This window comes from Cryptomeria japonica, chromosome 3, assembly GCF_030272615.1.
Source record: "Cryptomeria japonica chromosome 3, Sugi_1.0, whole genome shotgun sequence".
NCBI lineage: Eukaryota > Viridiplantae > Streptophyta > Pinopsida > Cupressales > Cupressaceae > Cryptomeria > Cryptomeria japonica.
This window is the reverse complement of record NC_081407.1, coordinates 623706682-623715220: the sequence shown is the minus strand read 5'-3', so window position 1 is coordinate 623715220 and position 8539 is coordinate 623706682.

Genomic DNA, 8539 nt, shown 5'->3' with positions numbered 1-8539 from the left:
AAGCACTTCAACCAAAAACCCTGAAGTTGAGACTACCAACCGGTAGTCATACAATGCTTCCATGTGCGGGTTCCCATAACCATATGCTGATTCACCTTGAACAAACACACCACTTCACTTTGACACAAATGACAATTCACAGTGTTATAACAGTTCTCTTCTTTTCATCATATTGACATCAATGACAACACACAATGTCATTATGTCCTCATACCGGTTCACATAATGCCAACAATCTCCCCCTTTGGCATTGATGGTAATATACAAATATATGTCTCCACTTCATATCTTCTCCCCCAATTTCTGCAAATATCTTATCCGCTTCACATCTTCTCCCCCTTTGACAACAATGCCAAAGTGGAGGCACAAGCTGCCCTGTTCCATTATGTTGCTCTCCTTGAGGAGTAGCATCCTTCAACACATCAATCCAAAAAAATATTGACTATGCAATACCTAACTGATGTGGAGCATATGCCTTTAGTTTACCTCCTGAAGTGGCAACACCCCTAGTTCACCTCTTAAGTACATAAATGTAGCCTTTGGGAGAGGCTTGGTGAATATGTCTGCTAACTGCTCCTTACTAGAAACATGTTCTAGGTCAATCTCTTTGTTCTGAACCTTTTCCCTCAAGAAATGATACTTAAGCTCAAAGTGCTTGGTTCTAGAATGTAAAACCGGATTCTTGGAGATATTAATTGCACTAGTATTGTCACAAAATATACTTATCGATTTAGATACAGGAACTTTGAAGCCATTTAATAGATGCTTCATCCAAATTGTCTAAGTGTAGTTCATGAAAGTTGCAACATACTCTACTTCTGTTGTAGACTGAGAGATACAACTATGCTTCTTACTCATCCATGAGATCAGTCTACCACCGAGAAAGAGTGCACCACCGGTTGTGCTTTTCTGGTCATCTACATTACCTACCCAATCAACATCTGTGTATACTTTTAAGTTGAAATCCTTGCTATATGGATACCATAATCAACAGTTCCCTTCACATACCTAAGAATCCGCTTGACTTTAACCAAGTGGGATTCTCTTGGGCTTTTTTGGAACCTTGCAGTAATGCCAACTGCATGTGCAATATCTGGTCTGCTATGCACTACATAATACAACTTACCAATCATTGATCAGTATTCCTTCTCATCAACCAATGCTGAGTCATCCTCTTTGGATAGTTTACAACCGGTCACCATCAGAGTACCAACTAGTTTTCTATCTTCCATGCCAAAGGTCTTCAACACCTCTTTGACATACTTGTACTGAGTGATAAAGATTCCATCTTTCACCTGCTGGATCTGTAGTCCAATGAAGAACTTAATCTTCCCTATGAGTGACATCTCAAACTCTTTCTTCATCTCATCTGCAAACTCATGACTCATCTTGTCATCTCCACCAAAGATAATGTCATCAACAAATACCTCATAGATCAGGATCTGGTCTCCTTCAGACTTCAAGTAGATATTGCTATCTTCACTTGTTCTCTCAAATCCAATCTTCACAAGATGGGAATGTAGACATTCATACCAAGCTCTAGGTGCTTGCTTTAGACCATATGAGGCTTTATGTAGCCTACATACCATGTCACTATCTTCAAATAGGGAAAACCCATCTGGTTGCTCTATATACACCTCCTCTTCAAGTACACCATTTAGGAATGCAGATTTTACATCCATTTGATATACTTTGAAACCTTTAAAAGATGCATATGCAAGAAGCATACAAACTCCTTCCAATCTAGCTACAGGAGCAAAGGTTTCTCCATAGTCTTCTCCTTCTTCTTGGGCATATCATTTGTACACCAGTCTAGATTTGATCCTAATCACTGTGCCATCCTCATTTAACTTATTTTTGAAGACCCATTTGGTACCAATGACATTTTTATGCTCTGGTCTGGGTACCAAAGACCATGTACCATTTTTATCTATCTGGTCAAGTTCCTCTTCCATTGCCTTGATCCAGTCTTCATCTTTATGTGCCTCTTTGAATATTTTAGGCTCAAATTCAAAGATCATACATGATTTTTCTCTGACCTTTCTTCTTGTAAGGATTCCTGCATCATTATCTCCTATGATCTGCTTAGGATCATGATTCAGCTTGACATACCGTGGAATGGTCTTGATAGATTCCTCTTGATTTTCTTCTTCATCCTCATCTCCATCAGTATTAGCATCTACATCTATCGGTGTAGGAACATTGTTACTAGTACTCAGCTGACTGCCAACCGGTTCCCAAAAGGTTACAACTAGTTCATTTACCACTTGCTCACTATCGGTTTCCTCAGTTTTCGCAGAGGTTTCATCAACTCTTACATTGATGCTTTCCATAATTCTCTAAGTCCTATTATTGAAACAATTGAGAGTTTTGCTCTTTGTGGAATACCCTAGGAATATTCCCTCATCACATTTCACATCAAATTTGCTCTGGTGTTCGCTCCTCTTGATGTAACATTTGATACCAAACACTCTAAAGTAGCTAACCATAGGTGTCTTACCGGTCCAATACTCATAAGGAGTTTTATCCTTACCTTTCTTGATGAGTACCCGGTTCATTGTGTAGACTGCAGTGCTCACCGCTTCTCTCCAAAAGGTGTGGGCTACCTTTCCTTGAATCAGCATAGTTCTAGTTGCTTCAACCATAGTCTAGTTATTCCTCTCTACTAGGCCATTCTACTATGGAGTTTGGGGGGAAGATAGTTGCCTCTTGATGCCATGTTCTTCATAGTACTTGTTAAATTCTTTGGAAGTGAATTCCCCTCCTTGATCAGTTCTCAGGCACTTGATCCTTTTACCACTTTCCTTCTCCACTAATGCTCTGAAAGATTTGAACTTTACAAAAGCTTCAGACTTATCTTTCAAGAATGTGACCCACATCATTCTTGAGCAGTCATCAGTGAGAATCATGAAGTACCTATCACCCTGTACACTCATAGTTTTCATAGGACCACAGAAATCAGTATGCACAAGATCAAGCAAATTGTCAGCAGTGAAAGATTTACCTTTAAAGGTTGAGGAAGACATTTTCCCCAATTGACACTCTCTGCACAAGGTATTATCCGGTTTGCTTAGCACCAACAACCCTCTAACTGCCTTGATCTTACTAGCCTTCACAATGTTATCAAAGTTTACATGGTAGAGTCTCCTATGCCATATCCAGCTATCATCAAATTTAGCCATAAGACATGTACTTATATTTGCATTCAGCTAAAATAGGTTACCTTTGGTCTGCATGCCAGTGGCCACCAATTCACCATTCTTTTCTTTGATTCTGCACACTCCATTCTTGAATTCCAGAGTGAGACCACTGTCATTCAGTTGGGCAACACTTAGAAGGTTGTGTCTGAGACCATCAACCCAATACACATTGTCAGCACTACTCTTTCCATTCAGAGAGATGGACCCTCTGCCTTTGACCGGGCATGGTGCATCATTACCAAAGCGAACCAAACCACCATCATACTCTTCCAAAGATAGAAACTTGCTCCAATCAACAGTCATATGGTGAGAGCAGCCACTGTCAATAATCCACTCATTGGAATTATCAAACCAGGAGACAAGAGCCTTCTTGTCTGACACATCTTCCTTGACAACAACAAACACAATATCTTCATTTTCTTCATCTTTTGATTCCTCATCTATGACACCTTCATCAACTGCCACAAAATAGTTTCTCTGGTTTCCTCTGAATTTCTTGAAACTTTCTGGTTTGTCCTTGTTGTCGCCATTAGGGTAGTTTACAACAATATGTCCTATTTGGTTACAAGAAAAGCATTTCAAAGGAAGCTTACCTCTGTATTTGTCGGTTCCTTTAGGAAGTTTCCTAGCAAGGAGAGCTTCAAATGCCATCAGAATCTCCTCATCATCCATTTCTTTGCTCTATCTTGGTTCACCACTAGTGCTAGCTTCTTTTCCTTTTCTGGATGGTACATCAGAAGCTTTAAAGTTGATTCATTCTTTTGAACACTACCATCAAAACTATTCAGCTCATAGGCTGTCAACTTTGCAATGATGGAGTCTAGGGATACCTTAGTCTTGTCTATTGATCTTAGCTCCTAAATAGCAGCAACCCTTATTGCATAGACCGGTAATAAGGATCTCAGGACTTTTCTTACCATAGTGGAATCTTCCATTTTACCACCTGCACTCTTGATATCTCCAACAACAGTTTTGATTCTTATTCCATACTATTGAATGGTCTCACCTTCAACCATCTGCATGTCTTCAAACTTCCCTCTAAGGCTTTCTTCCTTATCTTGTTTTACATGCTCATCACCACTATAGATATTTTCAAGAGTATCCCATACCTCTTTGGGATTTACCTTATCTTGGAAATCAATAAACTCAATGTCAGATAAACTACTAATTAGGGCTTCCATGACTTGCCCATTCTCCTGCATCTCTCTCTTTTGGTCATCAGTGAGAATACCGGTAGGGGCAATAGAGGCATTCTCAACATAGCTCCAGTGTTGAGCAACCATGCTTCTGATGTATATCTTCATTTTGTCTTTCCATATACTAAAATTTTCTCTGTTAAACTTTGGACCTTCCCTCTTCATCATTAGACTGGGGTCTTTACCTCAAGCGGTTAAGCTTATAACACAAAGGACCTGGAGGACCTCTGATACCAATTGATAACTCAATGATGAACGAATAGTACCAAATCGGTACTAAGAGGGGGGGTGAATCAATATAGACAAAAACACACTCTTAAACCGGTTTGTCAGCAGACATTGTGCATTGACAAACAAACAGTGACACCGGTCCTTAAATAGAGTAAAACCGGAAAAACCCAGAATAACTGAGACAAGCATAAACTGGTTGACATTTATCTTCTCATACAATCTAACAGTTCATTTCTGTTTCACCCTAATGCATGAACAAGTAATCTACCATCAAAGATATACATATAAGCAACTATATCAACATGATTCACTGCTTGACAGAAAACAACATAGCATCACATGAAGAAGACATCACACATGACACACATATTTTTCACGTGGAAACCCAACTAGGAAAAACCATGGTGGGGATGAATACCCACAAGCTTTTTTTTTAACTCTTTAGAAGTCCGCTCTGTTAGGAACCTTGTCCGGTTAAAGACTGGTACAATAGGTTTTGTTAGGAACCGATCCTGTTAGGGATCACCCAGTTAAGGGATGGCTAGAATACCCGGTTAAGGGTTAAACCCTGTTAAAGGTTACCTTGTTAGAGGATTTCAAGAACTCAATGGTTTTGAGTCACCCTGTTAAAGGATTTACAGCAAGCTAGTTAAAGCTACCCTGTTAAGGGATTTCTTAACTGTTGAGGTGGTTAGAGATCAATAGGTATTACAATGATCTAGTAACAATACTCAATGCCAATGCAGATCCGCTTAAGCTCCTCTTCACCTTCTGCACTTATACTCTGCAGATATCACTTCTCTCCTCTGGTTTGGCAAGAATCACGTATCTCTTCTCTTGGATACACACACACAACTTTTGCCAACAGCCTCAGAAAGAATCACAACATCGACCTTCAGGAAAAATAGATAGGTCAGTAGCATAAACCTAAACCTGTTAGGTTAAGGAATTCAAATGGTTCAATCCTGATCGTTGAGCACACTGCATTAAATGCAATAGTCTTGATCCAATCTCAAGACATTCTCCATCATTCATTTTCCATCGATTTCATGGCAGCTGATAACCCATCACATGTTATCACCATTTACAGACTTCACACATTCCCGACGTAGATAGGAACAATCTCCTTCATACAAGATCTTTCATGCACATAAGGCTTACGTGGCAACATGATCTGTTCTTTGTTATCATGCTAACTCATCACATAAAGTCACCAATTGAGCCACATAGGCTTGAAGCACTTCAACCGGAAACCTTGAAGTTGAGACTAACAACCGGTAGTCATACAACGCTTCCATGTGCCGGTTCCCATAACCATATGCCAGTTCACCTTGAACAAACACATCGCTTCACTTTGGCATAAATGTCAGTTCACAGTGTTATACCGGTTCTCTTCTCTTCATCATATTGACATCAATGACAACACAATGTCATTATGTCCTCATATCGATTCACATAATGCCAACAATTTTGGCTAGGCCCCACAATAATTAGAAGATCCTAATTACTACTCTCCTAAACCTTGCATTGACCGTCACAATTTCACAGTGAGTTGAGTTAATTAGTCCATTAGCGAGATTGGGAAAGGGTTTGGTATTGAGTCAGGTGTTGGTGGAAGGTTTAAGGAGGTACACTATCATCATAATTAATGTTAGAGAGTGTTGTGTGAAGAAGAATGGCCACAAAAGGAGTGACTTTCCTAAGTGCTTGAGATTGTCACAAAAAGTGAGTGTTGCAGCAGTGAATCTTCCTTTGACCTTTGTGTGTTTGGGAGGGTAAAGACCCACATATCAACTATCTACTTTGACATCCTAGGACGGTGTCCACCTACTCTAAAACCTCATGGGCACTCTCTGTCTAATACTAACATATACATAACATGTGCCCCTCATATAACCCTATGTTGGCTAGGCCCCACCATAATTAGAAGATCCTAACTACTAAAAACACTAGATTCTCCCCTAAAAGGTTGTTGAGTCGTAGAAGGCCTAGCTTGATAGCCCTATAGTCTCTCATACCTAAAATATCCTTGTGTCGATGATGGTCACATGTGACTACCCTATGGCCCCTACTATGCTCTACACCTTTGTCCCTAATATTGATACTATTGGGTTTTTCTTTGTAAATCATATAGTAGGTCTAAATTATCCTTTGAAGGATGGGTAGGCCTATGGACACTTTAGTCCCTTCATCAAGGTTAAAAACTTCTCTCATGCCTCTTGTGTCCTTCCATGTACCTCCTTTTCCATAAGAGACTTTTCCATAGCAACCCTAAAGTCATTTGGATTGGCCATGTGTAGGAAAACTGAAATTTTGGGCTTTCCACCCCTAATGAAATAATTGACAAGTAACTTGTCTTGAATGTAATCTACAAACTACAAGAACTCCAAAAACTAACTCTCATGTTGAGCCACTATGACACCTTATTATGTAAATTGTGAAACTCATCTATGCATCTCTATCAAAAATATTTTGAAATAGAACACACTTTGAAGCACTCCAAAATGGTATCTAGAGAGGGTTTCGAATGTGAGTTGGTTCATTTCATCCTCCCAGTACCACAAGGTGGAATCAAGTCCTCTCAAAAATTGCATTGAAAATTATGCCTTTAGGTTGCTCACATATATATGCAACCCAAAGCATAAGTCCAAGCTAAGTAACCAAGACTTATCCTCAACCCCATTTGTGGATCTTAAAAATGTAGAGGATTGGAGATGAAAAAACTCTCGAATATGATCCTTTGGCTCATGATATGTGCTTGCTATAGTCTATACATCTTGTATTTATGCATGATGAGGCTAGGTAATGTGTATTGATCAATATTCTATCTCCTCTGTGTATTTCCCAAATTCAAGGTGAACTCCTAATAAGCTCCCAAGATGCAAGCATATGCTCCTCTACTACAAGTGGATCCTCATGGCTTGTAGTATTTGAGGTCCATACTCGGGCTACTCATCTTGGTGAAATCTCTCAAAGTGATATGACCCTTCCTTCCATTTCCTACACACTATTTTCTAACCCACACCTCATAACCTTTACCTCACTTCCTATCATTATTACCTTCCATCTACCTTTCATATCCCCTATCTTAACCTCCTCCACTTTCCTACATCCTATCCTAAACCTTAACCTCATACACACTTACTTTTACTTCACCTACCTAACCTCATTCCATCCTTCACATCCTTTTATCTCCCCCCATTCACTTTCCTACCTTCCAAACCCCTAACATAGCCTAACTTACTCTTTCACCATTACATCCTTCATCACTTACCTCCCTATCTTATCCTAACCCACACCTCATAACCTTATACCTCTTAGCTTCCATTTTATACCACCTTCCTAATGGTACACTTATGCTCCCTTCCAAAACACCAACAAAAAATAGCACTCGATCACTACACAGTGCTCTCACGGTTCCGCAGTAGGGATTTTCTGTCACAACCATATATACTAGCATCCATAATTAGGATATATTTTACATAATGGCACTCGATCATGTAGGTTTAGATCATCCCTCTCCTTAATTAGGATATATTTTAAATATGAAAAGTAGTGTTAATATGTTTTAGGCTTACTATATTGTTCATTATTTAAAATGCAGTGTTTAATTAATACATGATTGTAGGATTGTTCAATGGTTTAGGTCTTGTAAGAAATTCTTCTTTTAAATGGATCATATCATATTACAAAAACCTCTCACCATCTCTGCTATTGGCAATTAATCTGATAAATCTATAATAAACTTTGAATCTAAATATTTGAATATGTATAACAATCAATTTGCTGATTATACCCTACCTTTTTTCTTCAACCGAATCTTGTAATGCCCAATTTAGAGTGAAACGATGATAATTGAAATGGCTGCCCTGACAAACACATTCCTACAGTGATTAAACCGGCACAGGGAAC